Source organism: Dromiciops gliroides, chromosome 3 (assembly GCF_019393635.1).
Source record: "Dromiciops gliroides isolate mDroGli1 chromosome 3, mDroGli1.pri, whole genome shotgun sequence".
In the NCBI taxonomy this organism is placed as follows: domain Eukaryota; kingdom Metazoa; phylum Chordata; class Mammalia; order Microbiotheria; family Microbiotheriidae; genus Dromiciops; species Dromiciops gliroides.
This window is the reverse complement of record NC_057863.1, coordinates 374,061,261-374,078,924: the sequence shown is the minus strand read 5'-3', so window position 1 is coordinate 374,078,924 and position 17,664 is coordinate 374,061,261.

Below are 17,664 nucleotides of genomic sequence, written 5' to 3'. Positions count from 1 at the left end.
ACATCAAAGAAGTTTTTCTAACATGAGTTCATCATGCTTTGTCAAAATAATACTTCTTTGAAAAAGGTAACAACAATGAACTCTGATGACCCATCAAATAAGGCACAGACCAGGGTTTATGTATAATCATCATATCATCTGACATTATCAAAGATGTTCTTTGGCACAGAGTCCAAATTGAAGAGAGATTCTCTGTTGATGGTGTGGTCTTCTGTATGCTCTTGTTTGCAAATGATACTTGACTGACTACATCAAGCTCTGAAGCAATGCATTCTCCAAAATGAGATCAGTAAACTCTCCAAAGAGATTGGCCTAACTAGTCACAGAGAGCGTGTTGGGGGGAAGCTTGTTGTCTAGACCCAGGTTCTTAAACTGTGGGTCAAGACACCATATGAGGTCACATAACTGAATGTGGGGGTTGCAAAAAATTTGTCAACAGTAAAAGGTTATGCATACCTATTTTGTGTACCTATATACCTGGGGCTGCATAAAAATTTCTCAGGCAAAAAGGGGTCGTGAGTAGAAAAGGTTTAAGAAGTCCTGGTCTAGACCAGGGGTAGTAGGGCCAAATTGAGTCTGCTGTCTGTTTTGTATGGCCAGTGAGCTTACCTAACAGGTGGCACAGAAAGAGACAAGGAAACAAATTATGAGTACATACATGCATTTCAGTGCCATGTATATGGGTGTATAATAGTTTCTGTGCATATATAGTTTTGCGTGTATATAAAAATATAGATGCACAGTTTCTGTATATAGTATATACTATAAGAAAGTGTTCATGTATTCACCATCTATATGTCTATATAAACATAAGCATGTGAGTATAGAAACATACATATTATATATTACATTACATATATTATAACCAGAAATTGTGTGTATATATCTATATATATGTATGTATGTATATATACACACACATACATATAATATATATACAAGTATATATAATATACCATCAATTTAATCCTTAACATTTCTGTTTCACTTTCTTGAATTCAAATATTTGTGTAATTTTAATAGAAACTGCTTTCACTTTTGCATTAGCAACCATTCACATTTGCAGCTCTGCATAGTAGAGAAATAAATGAGAGACAGGATGCATGCAAGTTTGTGGAACAGCTGGTACTAGGAGCTTCACTGGTCTTTTTCACCCTACTATTGTAGAGCTCTCCGTGCATTCATTGTTTGCCTTTAAAACTCATGTTTTGTGTTGCAATTATGTAGTGTAAGTCCTTTGGGTTCTAAGCCCAAGCATGCATAGTCAGTAACACAGCTTAGTGAGAAAATAAAGGTGTTAGATAAACTTCATGTTAGAATGTCTGCAGCTACTGTCAGCTGTGAGTTTGGTGTTAACAAATGACAATTGATCATATTTGTAAAAAGGGAGAAAGTATTTATGGTTTTATAAATTTCATGTGTTTTGAAAAGTGAATATTATGAAATCAATGTGGTTTTTTATTATTTAGATGTTAGCCCAAGAGTTCACAGAATTCTAGGGAATTACTAGCCAAAAAAAGTTATTTGTAGGTTAGCAATTTTTATTACTTCATCTTATAGGTTATTTAATGGTAACTGTGTAAAGAACAGCTTATATTATCAGAATTAATATTTTGTTATAAAGAATTGTATTCAAAAAAGGGATTTTTTTCAGCAAACTCTAGAAAAAAACTACAGTGTTTGGTGGTCATAGGAACCTAACCCTTATTTCACTTAGGTTCAATGTATTAACATTCACATGTTTTTCTTTCATGTTATTTTGTAGGAATGTTACCAATGCAAAAGTTGAGGACTGATTATAAACAGAAACTGTTACACACTTACACACACACACACACACACACACACACACACACACACACACAGCTGAATTGTAGGTATGCATGCATGTATAATTGTCTCCAAGCCTGTTTCTCAACCACTTGTTAGCTAAACTCACTGGCCATATAAAAACAGACAGCAGGCTGGATTTGGCCCTCCCTCCCCTGGTCAAGACAACAGGCTTTCTTTTTTTTCTGTGTGAATAGTTAAGCCAATCTCTCTCTGTTTGTTCCAAGGACTGATGTAGTCAGCCAAGTATCATTTGCAAACAAAGGCATCTGGAGGACCTCACCATCAAAAGAGAATCTCTCTGCAATTTGCACTTTGTGCTATCTATCTACAGACACAGAGACACATACGTACATATGTTTGTATATATGTATACATAATTCATACAAAATTAAAATACATACATGTGTATATACACATATATAATGTGTGTTTTATACCATAATAAAAGAGTGTGCCAGATTTAAAAACAGAGTCATTTCTAAATAAGCCTAGACATAGCAAATTAGGGAATAAGCCAAAAGTCAATTGGCTTAGAATTTGGACTATGAAAAGACTATGATATGTGAGGTAGGGACAAATTTATTTTCTTAATATTGCTCTATTAAAACTGATGTTAAAATGAATTTTAAATGTCTAAATACACTAATGGATCATTGCAAAAGATAACCAAGAAATATGCTGTGTAACAAGAGCAGCCAGGTTGGAATGATATATTTGCCTAAGATAACCAGAAATGTGGATAACTCACTCTTGGGGAAAAAAAATTGACTGTAATAATTCAATTCAACAATTTGGCAGACATTTAACATTCTAGTCACTATGGATACTTTGCTAATTTTAGGGATTTGTGATATAGATCATAAACTTTGACCTGTAAACTACATTCACTATACCCTTTGAAAAAGTAAATACCTCAGAAGTCATCCCATCCAACCCTTTCACTTTTACCAATGAAGAGAGTGAAGTGCAGAAAAGTGAAGTGATTTGCTCAGACATACTGGTAATAAGTGACTAGAGCCACGAATTTAAGCCAGGTCCCCTGACTTCAGGTCCAATGTGACCCATTTGTTTATGTCTTGTCCTTGCCTTTTATACATCCCACACTACAAGTCCGCCCACTGTACTAGGAGCCTTTCTCTAGATTTCTTAGTATCTTGTGGATCACAGTAGACCATGTGGGTTGTCCTTTTAAGATGTAAGAAGGCTGGAACAATAAGAAGGGAACAGGCCATAAAGGGTTTTAAACTCAAATTAAGGATTTCCTTTTGGTCCTTGAGGTCATAGAGAGCCACTGAAGTTTACTGCAATAGGGTCAGATCTGCTCTTTAGGAACATCAACTTGGAAGCTAAGTAGAGGATGGATAGAAATGGGAAGACACTTGAGGCAGGGAAACCAACCATTCAGCTACTGGAGTATTTCAGGAATGAAGTGATGAGAAGCTGCACTAGAGTGGTTCAGTGTCAACGAAGAAAAGGATATGTATATGAGATGTGTTACAAAGGTAGAAATGACAGGACTTGACAACTGATTGGATATGAGAGGGGGTGAGTTAGAGAGTGAGGATGTCTGGATGACAGCTAGGTTTATGAGCCAGGGTGATTGGGAGAATGGTGGTACTCTATACATAATGGGTCACATAAGAGTTGCTTTCCCTCTTTCCTTCCCACATATTTCAATAAGATTTCTCCTAATGGCATGAATCTAGTGATGAGGTCCGGTTTTGAGTGGAGGAGCTCATTAACACAGAAATGGGAAGTCAGCACAAAAGGAAGCCAGGGTCATGAATGAATAAATCAATCCTTCTGGAATACCAGATTTGCCCTTATATGAATGCTGGGTAGAGCCACACATGCACAGGCATGTGCATGTGGGTGCACAAGCGTGCACCCACACACACAGCACTATATCATACTAGTTTTGCAAGGTCCACCATGATATAATATTAATGAATTACATTTATTTAGTACCTCCCTCATAGCAACTTTATCAGTTAATTAGTATCTTTATTACTCCCATTTTATTTATAAAGAAACAATTTCAGACAGATTAAGAACCTAACCCAGGATCTCACAGCTAGCCAGACCACTTTTAGACTAAGTTGAACACTCTTTAACACCATGTAAATTATAGTAGTGATCAACAAGTGTTCATTAAATTAAAGAAACAAATCTATCAAAGGTTATAAAAATGTGTTGGGAAAATTTTTAAGTCCGATGGAAGAACAAAAAACAACAAAGTTTCCAGGCTGAAGCAAATAGGTTTATTGAGAGAGGGTTAGTCCCCCAACAAAGCCAATAGGTTTATTGAAAGGGTTTTAGCCGGTCATCCAGGCATTGGGCCTGAAAGACCCAGAATTACAAAATCCATGGGTTTATATACCCTTCCAAAATTTACACGTGTACAGCATATCATCAGTTGTGCTTCTAAAATTAAAACATATTCTTAGGAAATATGAGCAACTACCTAAATGACCATAAAGGTCAGCATTATGATGACAATAGGGTGGGTCATTGTCAGACCACTGGTCAGTAGCGTGAACTCTTTATAGAAAAGTATGTCACTCGTGATTATTAAAATATAGCATTGCTGACTGCTAGATCTTGTGATATTACCTAATGCTTGACATTGGAAAATTAGGAAATATGAGAAAAGACTTAACCTTTTGACCTTATGCAATCTATATTAAATAGAATAAATCACAATTTTTGGTTAATATATTGATTATTATCTTAATCCAATCACTTATAACTATGGTAAATCTCTTATAACTAAGGGATGGGGAAAATCTGACTCACAAGTAAAAGCAGCTATTCTGTAAATATCACCCAAATCATCACTGATACCTAAATATCTCTTCTTTGTGTTTTCATGTGAAAAATATTTCGTTATATTTAATTCTGTTTCAGACTAATCACACTAATTTTTCTTGAACCTCAAAGGTGTTGGATAGTGTTGATGAGTCAGTGTGATTGGAAAAACTTCAGCTAAGGAACCTAAGTGGGAAGATGTCATTAATAAGGAATATGCCATATTGCCACAGGAAAATAATGTATCTGACAAATGAAGAAAATAAATTCCAACCCTTGTTTTGAGAAAGTTTCCTCTGCTCATCCTCAATCAGAACTACAGAGACAGATTTTTCTCTAAGATTCAAATCTCTTTGCTCAGGTTAGATATTTGTTATATATTCTGTTCCTCTCCTATGAAGCCGCCTCTACTAAGGAATACAGGCAGTCTCAGCACCATAAAATGGTTGCATGAACTAGAAACAAGTCTAGCTACCTACCATTCTGCACCCCTTGACTAGGTCAAAGTTGTTTCTCTCTTCTTTCTTTCTTTCTTTCTTTCTTTCTTTCTTTCTTTCTTTCTTTCTTTCTTTCTTTCTTTCTTTCTTTCTTTCTTTCTTTCTTTCTTTGGTGAGGCAATTGGGGTTAAATGACTTGCCCAGGGTCACACAGCTAGTAAGTGTCAAGTGTCTGAGACTGGATTTGAACTCAGGTCCTCCTGACTCCAGGGCTGGTGCTCTATCCACTGCACCACCTAGCTACCCCTAAAGTTGTTTCTAATTAACCCTGCCTCTTAGCAGAGAGACACAGATAAGTTAACTTCAAGATGAAAATTCCTTCTGCACAAGACACAAAACCATTTGAGGCCCCTATCAGAGAAAATCAAACATGCAGGGTGGGTGGTACGCACGCGCGCGCACACACACACACACACACACACACACACACATCCACGCTGTCAGTCAGTCAATGGGTATTTATTAAATATGTATTTGCCAAACATTGTGCTAACCATAGGAGATACAATGAAAAAGCAAAAACAAATGAATAAACCAGTCCCTGCCTCAAGGAGCTTATGTAGGGGAAAGGCTATAAATATCAATAGTCACATGCAGGATGGTAATAGCAAAAACTTATATAGCACTTACTATATGCCAAGATAATTTTCTACAAATATCTCATTTTATCCTCACAACAACCCTAAAAGGTAAGTGCTATTATCCTCTTTCTACAGATGAGGAAACTGAGGTAACCAATGCTTAACTGACTTGCCCAGGGTCACATGCAAGTTAAGTGTCTAAGGCTGGATTTAAACTCAGACTTTCCTAACTCCAGGCCCGGTGCTCTGTCTACTGTGCTATCTAGACGTCCCTGTGTACAGAATATATGGAAGATAACTTTAAAGAAGAAGGCAAATTGTACTCCACATATAAGCAAAAGAAGGGAATTCCCTGGAAGTTTGGCTCCAACAGTAGTTCACTTGTAGTACTTACTCCCAGAAGTCATCAAGGCTTTGAGCTCTTAACTAAAACTTTATTTAAGGCTTGGGGATAGAGTGAAAACACAACTCTACCCAAATAACTGAAGTTCTACTATGAAGGCTATTATTTCTCAAATGGCAACATTTGGATTTTCTAAACCAGGTCAACATTTCCCTAGTTCTGGTGATTCAGGACCACAGACAAGGCCTAGTTGCTATCAATATTAACCCATATCATATGCAACTGATGTTCAGAAATAAACATTTTTCAGTTCAGTGAATATATCCTAAGAGGCTACTAAGTACAAAACATGGTGATAGGGGACAGCTAGGTGGCTCAGTGGATAAAGCACCAACCCTGGAGTCAGGAGGACCTGAGTTCAAATCTGGCCTCAGACACTTAACACTTACTAGCTGTGTGACCCTGGGCAAGTCACTTAACCCCAATTGTCCCACCCCCCCAAAAACAAATAAAGAAAAAAAACATGGTGATCGGTATTCAAGATATGTGAAATAAAATCTGGCCCCAACTCTACTATAATCTACTATTCCTATGCCTTCATTGCAAAACAAATCAGTTCTTAATTTTTGTCACTGCAGTGATACCAGTGTTATCTTTTGCTATTCATTTTTACTTTAACCTCTACATTCATTTAGGCATCAAACTGACTGTTTTTTCCCCTTCCATAGCTTAGATAGATATAGATATAGATATAGATATAGATATAGATATAGATATAGATATAGATATAGATATAGATATAGATATAGATATAGATATAGATATAGATATAGATATAGATATAGATATGGCTATGGCTATGGCTATGGCTATGGATATGGATATGGATATGGATATGGATATGGAAATGGATATAGATACCGATACCGATACCGATACCGATACCGATACCGATACCGATACGGATATAGATACGGATACGGATACGGATACGGATACGGATACGGATACGGATATGGATATGGGTATGGATATGGATATGGATACGGACATGGATACGGATATGGATACGGATATAGATACGGATATAGATACAGATACGGATATAGATACGGATACGGATATAGATATAGATATACATATAGATATAGATACAGATATAGATATGGATATAGATATAGATATAGATATAGATACAGATATAGATATGGATATAGATATAGGTATAGATATAGATACAGATATAGATATGGATATAGATATAGGTATAGCTATAGATATAGATACGGATATAGATATAGATATACGTATAGATATACATATAGATATAGATACAGATACGGATATAGATACAGATATAGATACGGATATAGATACGGATATAGATACGGATATAGATATAGATATAGATATAGATATAGATATAGATATAGATATAGATATAGATATAGATATAGATATAGATATAGATACGGATATAGATACAGATATGGATACAGATATAGATATAGATATAGATATAGATATAGATATAGATATAGATATAGATATAGATATAGATATAGATACGGATACAGATACGGATACGGATACGGATACGGATACGGATACAGATACAGATACAGATACAGATATAGATATAGATATAGATATAGATATAGATATAGATATAGATATAGATATAGATATAGATATAGATATAGATATAGATAGATATGGATATAGATATGGATATGGATATAGATATAGATACGGATACGGATATAGATATACATATAGATATAGATATAGATACAGATATAGATATGGATATAGATATAGGTATAGATATAGATACGGATATAGATATAGATATAGATACAGATATAGATATGGATATAGATATAGGTATAGGTATAGCTATAGATATAGATACGGATATAGATATAGATATAGATATAGATACAGATATAGATATGGATATAGATATAGGTATAGATATAGATATAGATATAGATACAGATATAGATACGGATATAGATATAGGTATAGCTATAGATATAGATACGGATATAGATATAGATACGGATATGGATATAGATATAGATATAGATATAGATATAGATATAGATATAGATATAGATATAGATATAGATATAGATATAGATATAGATATAGATATAGATATAGATATAGATATAGATATAGATATAGATATGGATATGGATATGGATATGGATATGGATACGGATATAGATATAGATACGGATATAGATATAGATACGGATATAGATACGGATATAGATGTAGATACGGATATAGATATAGATATAGATATAGATATAGATATAGATACAGATATAGATACGGATATGGATATGGATACGGATACGGATACGGATACAGATATAGGTATAGATATAGGCATAGATGTAGATATAGATATGGATACAGATATAGATATGGATACGGATACGAATACGGATATAGATACGGATACGGATACGGATACGGATACGGATACGGATACAGATACAGATACGGATACGGATATGGATATGGATATGGATATGGATATGGATATGGATATGGATATGGATATGGATATGGATATGGATACGGATATGGATACGGATACGGATATGGATATAGATATACCTATAGATATAGATATAGATATAGATATAGATATAGATATAGATATAGATATAGATACAGATATGGATATAGATATGGATATGGATATAGGTATAGCTATAGATATGGATACGGATATAGATACGGATACGGATACAGATACAGATACAGATATAGATACGGATACGGATACGGATATAGATATAGGTATAGATATAGATATAGATATAGATATAGATATAGATATAGATATAGATATAGATATAGATATAGATATAGATATGGATATGGATATGGATATAGGTATAGGTATAGATATAGATATAGATATAGATATAGATATAGATATAGATATAGATATAGATATAGATACGAATATAGATATAGATACAGATATAGATATGGATATAGATATAGGTATAGTTATAGATATAGATATGGATATGGATATAGCTATAGCTATAGATATAGATATGGATATAGCTATAGATATAGATATAGATATAAGATATAGATACAGATACAGATAGAGATATGGATATAGGTATAGGTATAGATATATAGATACGGATATAGATATGGATATAGATATAGATATGGATACAGATATAGATACGGATACGGATACGGATACGGATACAGATACAGATATAAGATATTATATAAGATATAAGATATGATATAAGATATAAGATATAGATATAGATACAGATACAGATACAGATACAGATATAGATATAGATATAGATTCAGTCCTTTCTTTCCATTCGATTACCTTCTCCCTCCCCCCCACCCCATTCCTAGCCCTTCCTATGCTCTTTACAACTTCATACCTGGATTCTGGTAAGAGCTGCTTTGTTGATTTTTTAAATGCCAATCAAAACAACATACCTCTCAGAAATAAATTTTTCAAACATTTTATCTATGCAATTTCTCTTTTCAAGAACTTGTCAATCCCATACTTACAAATGTCTAATGTATTGGGTCAAAATTAAATTGCTCAGTTTGGGGGCAGCTAGGTGGCAGAGTGGATAAAGCACTGGCCCTGGATTCAGGAGGACCTGAGTTCAAATCCGACCTCAGACACTTGACACTTACTAGCTGTGTGACCCTGGGCAAGTCACTTGACCCGCATTGCCCTGCCAAAAAAAAAAATTGCTCAGTTTGTCATTAACAGTTCTTTTTGAACTAACCTTCAACAAAAACAAAACAAAAATCTCTCTCCCCTCCACACTTCCCCTTTTGAAATAATTATTAGAGTAGGAAACTGAGATTTAGGTGGCTATTTGAATGGAGTACAGTGTGCCAAAACAGAGATGTGAGGCCAATGTTTTTCACTTTTCAATCCAGAATTTCTACAAGTTAATTAGAACTTTTGATGTCTTCATTTTTATGTAGGGGAATAGTTTACATCATTGTGTAAGGGGCTAAAATTCTAGCTAGTCTGTCTAAAATCTAATAAGTGATCACCAATAAATTAGAAGCTTTAGCAAGAGTTTAGACTTTTAAGCATTTATTAAGGAGCATACGAATTTTGTGAGGAGAGAGAAAGAGGCCTAGATGCCTACATCTATCTCAGAAAGCTAGCATTTCTGCTCCACTCCCCATGAGGTCCTGACAAAAGAGAGAGCCTTGCCCACAAGCCTCCTGTCTAAACCAGAAACATCAAATGTCACTTCCTGATGCCAAGGAATTGACTTTCCAAACCACGTGACTTGCCCTCAGATGCCTTCTCTTCATGGCGGAGCTTTCCTACAGTATCTTTCCAGCAGGGGGCATCACTCCAATTGTCACAATTGTAGGCAGGAAAGTAGGTTTAAAATATCTAGTACTTCACAATTCCTTTAGTCTTTATAGGCAAAACTCTTAGGAATATTTGAAAAGAAGAGGCTATAAAGAGAATTAAAAGAAATTTTCTTATTCTAATACAAAGAGTACCAGGAAGCTAGGTGGTACACTGGGTAGAGTGCCCAGCCTGGAATCAGGATGACTTATCTTTCTGAGTTCAAATCAGGTCTCACACACTTATTGTGTGGCTCTGGGAAAGTCACTTAAACTCTGTTTTCCTCAGTTTCCTAATCTGTAAAATGAGCTGAAGAAGAAAATAGCAAACCACTCCAGTATCTTTGCCAATAAAACCCCAAATAGGGTCATAATGAGTTGGATATAACTGAAAAAATGACTGAATAATACAAAGAGCAGAATAAATTTAAAGAGTAGCATTTTTTTTTAAAAGCAGATTGAATGCTTAAAGGTTTTATGGTTGCCTGGTTCCAATTTTCAAAAAGCAGAGATATTCTCTGGGACCAAAAAATAAGAGTTGAAACCCTTCCACCTTTGGAAGGAAAAAAAAAAAAGATACACAGCAACTGAAATTCAGAGAAGAAACAGCAGATGGCATCAGCAAGCTCAGCAGACTCTCCAGAAATACCAGCAGATGGTGGTGCAGCAGACAGAAAAGACTAAAAAAGGACTCAACAGCTTGTATAAGCCCTTAAAGCAACTCAAAGCTCCAATCCAGGAAACTATAGTGTAGACTTCTGAGAAGAGAAGAGTATCATGGAAGGCAGAAGAATTCCAAATGGGCAAAAAGCCCTGGGAGTGTAACTTGCCCTAACTACATGTATTTCCTAACCTCACATATTCTCTACATTCTTTATTTTTACTGTGACTTCTTGTCCCTTCACTGCTCAGTACTCTTCCAGATCATCCCCCTGTGTTCTGGCTTTACTTTTCTCCCTTACTAAGCTTGACCCTTTGTGGAATTAACATTTATAACCTTAAACTGTTCTCAAGTCCCTTGACTCTTTAATTTATTGCTACTGACACCTTGCCAAAGCCCAATCCTGGGTTATTCCTACCATGTACTTCATCCACTTTTATTCACAATTTGCTCAGTTGTGCTAGAGGAAGTTAAAAAAAATCATGCTGATTGAGTGTATTACATTTTTCTGCTAGTTAATCTCTGCTGGGCCCTTGCTACAGCAAGGTACTTTTCAAATATTTTTTCTTTTATCTTTTAAAAATTCATCATGGGGCAGCTAGGTGGCGCAGTGGATAGAGCATTGGCCCTGGAGTCAGGAATACCTGAGTTCAAATCCGGCCTCAGACACTTAACACTTACTAGCTGTGTGACCCTGGGCAAGTCACTTAACCCCAATTGCCCCACTTAAAAAAAAAAATCATCTACATTTCCCAATGTACTTTTTCTCTTGCCAATCCTAGAGAGAAATCTCTCACAACAAGAATTTTTAAAAAACTTAACAAAACTAACCAAAACATTGAAAATATTGGAAATATGTACAAAGTCCCACACCTGTAGTCTCCTACCTTTGAACAGAATCCTTGTGTAAAGAAATACTTTTATGTCTCTCTAATTGACTCTCTATCCCATTCCCACCAGTGATTGTTCCAATCTTCCTCTTCTCTCATGCCTCTCACAGTACACAGTCCTCCCTCATCAGAGGACATTATCACATACTTTACTGAGAAAAATGGAGGTCATTTGCTGTGATCCTCTCCATCTTCATCTTCATGATTCTCCATCTCAAAACTATTTTGTATCATTACTCATTGCACTCACCTTTACTCCAGTCTTATACAGAGGTGATCCTTCTCACCAAGGCCAATTCATTCTGATCCCATCATATTCTGTTGACTCTATAAGATTGCTGCTATGTGCCCATCAATTGGGGACTGAGAGTTGAACAGGTTGTGCTATATGATTGTGATATTGTGATGGAAGATTATTGTGCTTAAGAAATGATGGGGGGGTTCCAGAAAAATCTGGCAAGACTTATATGAACTGATACAAAGTGAAGTGAGCAAAACCAGAAGAACATGGTACCAAATAAAAGCAATATTGTAATGATGATCAATTGTGAAAGGCTTAGCCACTCTAATCAAGACAAAGATCCATGACAATTTAAAGGGACTTAGGATTTTTTAAAAAATGCCATCCACCTCCAGAGAGAGAACTGATGAACTTGCCCTCAATGGCTGAAGGAGGGACTCAAGGGAGGGAGAGCATTTAGAACTCAAAATTTAAAGATAAATGTTAAAAAAAAAAAAAAAAAGATTGCTCCCACAATCATCTCTCTGTCTGTCTCTAACTTTATCTCCCTCCCCACTCTCATCCCAGCTACTAGATCATTCCTTATTGCCTCTAAATAAACTGGTAGTAACCAGTTGTTCACCATCCAAAAAAGTAAATAAATAAAAACCCTTCCTTACCTTTCCCTATATGTAGGAAGTTATCTTCCTATAGCTGACAGACTGAAAAGCAAAACAGGATAGCTGTGAGAGTGCTGCATCTGGAGTCAGGAAGACCTGTGTTGGAATCCAAGATCTGATACTTAGTAGCTATGGGACCCTAGACATGTAATCATACCAGTCTTTGGTTTCTGAATCTGTAGAATGAGGAAGGATGTGTATTCAAAGACTTTTAAATTCCCCTTCCAGTATAAATCAATGATCCTGTGATCTTATAACCAGTCTCCTATATGTAAAAGGAAGGGGAAAAACTGTCTAAACTTGTTACCTCTACTTTCTGTCTTCTCACGGATTATTTGCAGTCTCACTTCGTCTCATCACTCAAATGAAATGGCTTTCTCCAAAGTAAATGATCTCCTAATTTCCAAGTTGCCATTCTGTTTGTTTGTTTTTCATTCCACATTCTTATTAACCATTTAACCATTTGACACTGTAGACTGTCCTCACAATCTTGATACTCTCTTCTCTGTGTTTTCCTGGATTTCTCTCTTTCTTTTCTTCTCTCTCTCTCTCTCTCTCTCTCTCTCTCTCTCTCTCTCTCTCTCTCTCTCCCTCCCTCCTTCCCTCCCTCCCTCTATTGTTCTCCCTCTCCATTTCTCTCTGTGTCTCTGTCTCTCTTCCTCTATCTTATTTGTTTCTCTCTGTCTCTCTCTCTTCATCATCATCATCATCTTCTCCTTCTTCTTTCTCCTCCTCCTCCTTTTCTTCCTCCTCCTCCTCCTCTTTACTGTCTAATACTTCTCAGTCTCCTTTACAAGATACACTATACGTATCCCATCCCTTAACTATGGGTATACTCTGGACTCTCTTCTTTCTCTAAACTCTCCCAATGACCTCATCAATGCCCATGATCTTTATCATTTAAAAATAACACCCAGTTCTGTATTTTTAAGCCTAATCTCTTTCTGAGCATCATTATTCCTATTGAACATTTCAGAGTGAATTTCTAACATGCATCCCAAACTAAATATGTTCAAAAGAAAACTCATATTTTCCCCCAAATCCCATTCCTGATCCAAACTTCCCTCCTTCTTTGGATGGCATCAGCATCCTTCCAGTCACCCAGGTTCACAGCACGATAGTTATTCATGGTTCCTTACCTGACCTTCTACTTCCACATTGCGGGGCAATGGGAGTTAAGTGATTTGTCCAGGGTCACACAGCTAGTAAGTGTCAAGTGTCTGAGGTCGGATTTGAACTCAGGTCCTCCTGACTCCAGGGCCAGTGCTTTCTCCACTGCGCCACCTAGCTGCCCCCTTGACCAACTAGTCTTAATCAGTTATTTATCAACTTTGTGATAATAGTCAAGGCATTTCATCTCTCTGAGCCTGAGTTTCCTCAGGAGTAGAGTAGTCAAAGAATCCCTCTGCCTACTGTATGTGTGACTTGGTGCTGAAAGGATTTGTTGCTTTAGTATGATGTATCAGGCCCTAATTGATCCATTGGTCCTCCTTTTTCCCTGTGAAAACAGCAGGGCTTTGTGTGTTATATCAGTTAGAAAGTAGAAATGGTTTCTGGCACTCTCCCTGCTTCCAACTCTCCAGAATATTTGGCAAATAATTCTCTCAGGTAGGATGAGAGAAGAGGATCCTTCTTCTCCACCATTTGCCTTTCCCTTACCCTGGGAGCATGGTGACTGCTCCCTCATGGCATTTAGAGTGGACATTTATCCCTTCCATGTCATAAAGGTTGGGGGCACAGATCCCCAGTGATCCAGAAAATCCACATAAAAATTTTTGGCCCTCCCTTCATACCAGAGAAGAAGTCTGAAGTATTATGGTTTTAAAAGACAAAATATGTTGATATTATACAATACTATACATATATTTTATGCATTTCTGAGGTTTTTTTCTATGTCATCTTCTGGCCTTCACATGTCATCTGTGACTTCTGTAAAATTCCCCAAAATATTCCCATTTAATTTCTTATGCCAACCCATAATATATCAAAACCATGATGTGGAAAGTCATGATATGGAAGGGATAAGTTTACAGTATTAGGAGAAAGGGCACAAAGAAGATCCTGGAAAGGCTTGTAATGATTGGAATGATGCCACCTGCTAGAGACTTACTGTAGAAGAGTTCCGCCCATGAAGCAAAAATCTTTGAGGGTAAGACCAGGAGTCTTTTCTTTGGCGTCAGGAAGTGACGCGGGTTAGTGAGAGGAGGAAGGAAGAGACTGGCGCTCGGTCTCACTCTCTTTCCTTTGGACTCTGGTGGAGAGCAGAGCTAGAAATGTGCTCTCCCTTTAATAGATAGGAATCTAGGCCTTTCTCTCTCTTTACCAAATTCTTATTCTCCTTAATAAATGCTTAAAAGTCTGACTCTTGCTAAAGCTTATAATTTATTGGCGACCACTCATTAAATATTTTAGACAGTTTAGCTAGAATTTTAGTCCTTAACAGGCTCAACTAGGAAAACTTAAGCCTGAGTCTGTGGCTATCTCATTAATTGTGGTTTTTTTTCTGATCATTGGTGACCAAACAATGATTTATATATGAATAAGTCCAGGTTTGGAAGCAATTTTGTGAGACTGAAAAGTCCATGAAACTCTGGTCCGTTGGTGAGATAAGACTTGTAACAATACACAGGGGTTGTTTCTATGTCAGAAAGGAAATTGCTTCAAGGGGGAAGAGCTCAATGTTTGGCCTGACTTGTCAGAAGTCATGAACCTATAGGAAATTGTTTAAACAGTGCTGAGTTGAGGTGAAATGTAAAAATGCCTATGCAGCTATTCCACAGACTATTTTATGTCACTATGTTATGGACTCAACTTCCCAGCAGAATATAGCAGTAATATATATTATAGATGGTTTAATGTTTGGTTTCGTTTTCAGCATTTCTTTTGTGGACGGCAGCTAGGGGGCACAGTGGACAGATTGACAGGTCTGAAGTCAGGAAGACTAATCTTCATAAGTTCAAAGCCAGCCTCAGACATTTACTAGCTGTGTGACCCTGGTTAAGTCACTTAACCATGTTTGTCTCAGTTTCCTCACCTGTAAAACAGTCTAGAGAAGTAAATGGCAAACCGCTACAGTATCTTTGCCAAGAAAAACCCCAAATGGGGTCACAAAGAGTTAGACATGACTGAAACAACTTAACAAGAAATTTCTTTTGTGAGGAAGAAAAAAATAACTGTCCCGTACTTGGTTCATAATTGAAAACTGAAGATATTTCTACTCTTCCCTTTGGGAGATCCTAGATATGAGCCAAATCTAAACTTTAAGTAATTTTTTTTTTCACAAGATTCTAGAGTAGGGATGTAACAAACCAACAAGTAGAAGAAAAGGAATCTGGTACTACTTTTAGGTGGTTAACTCTCCCAGGACCAAACCTTGATGCCATTTATGTGGATTAAGAATGGAAGGAGAACAGCTAGGTGGCACAGTGGATAAAGCACCAGCCCTGGATTCAGGAGGACCTGAGTTCAAAGCTGGCCTCAGACACTTTACACTTACTAGCTGTGTGACCCTGGGCAAGTCACTTAACCCTCATTGCTCCGAAAGAAAGAAAGAAAGAAAGAAAGAAAGAAAGAAAGAAAGAAAGAAAGAAAGAAAGAAAGAAAGAAAGAAAGAAAGAAAGAAAGAAAGAAAGAAAGAAAGAAAGAAAGAAAGAAAGAAAGAAAGAAAGAAAGAAAGAAAGAAAGAAAGAAAAGAAAAGAAAAATGGAAGGACCCCTTGGAGAGGGAAAAGTATGGTGTCCAAATCTGTTGGACTCAGTATTAGCTATAATTGATAGAAGTAAGATGTTGTAAATAGAGGGGAGAGAAGGAACAGTCATTTGTTAAGTGCCTATGATGCACTGTGCTTAGAATTTTATAAACCCAGAGTGTAACTGTAAATATTATTACCATTTTACTGATGAGTTAACTGACACCCAAGGAAATTTACACTGTGCCCATCACTGCACAGCATGTTAATGGAAGGAAAAGGCCCAGAACTCAAGTTTCATGGTTCTCATTGCAGTAATAAATTATCCCACTCCTATTACAGATAGGGAACCAGGAGTTTCAGGGCATGCATCAGGGAAGAGTTCCATACGAGATTTCTTTCTCTGATTCATGTCTCTATTCCAGGGTCTCATGAGTTTGCAAGAACTCTAAAGAGAGTTTCTAAGGGAATGCCTCACATTCTTTCCACTGGAGGTGTTCTGCTGAGCAGACTTCAAACACCTAGTAATCAAATGAGTAACTGAAACCATTTTAGAAGCTGCTTAGCTGATGCTAAATTGTTTCAGTCGTACAGAAGTCTGTACTGTAGAAACAGTGTGTTCATAGTGAGGCACAGTGCAGTAACTGGTATTTCCAAAGGAAGTAAGAATTCTGTTAGGTTGCCATCAAACCTGTAAGCTGCTGCTTTGTAATAAGAGGATTTAAGCTTAAAATGTAGATGCATTTCTTTGATGTATTTTTGTTCACAGAGTAGCAATGGAAGCTTTATGCCTAGTCACAGAATTGAATATAGCCATTCAGTTCTGTTACTTTAATGCATGTTTCAAGCTGTTTGCAAACATGCCCATGGGGTTTATAAACATGTGGGATAAAGAAAATCAGGGTTTTTTCCCCTTATCAATGATGATGCTTATATACTTCCTACAGGACCAGTGATTTTATAAAAAGCAAATAAAAACCAAATTCTTTATTGGGCTGATAGGAAATCTTATCCTTTGGTTTTATTACATGTATTATTGATGAATGGTTATTGATAGGACTGAAG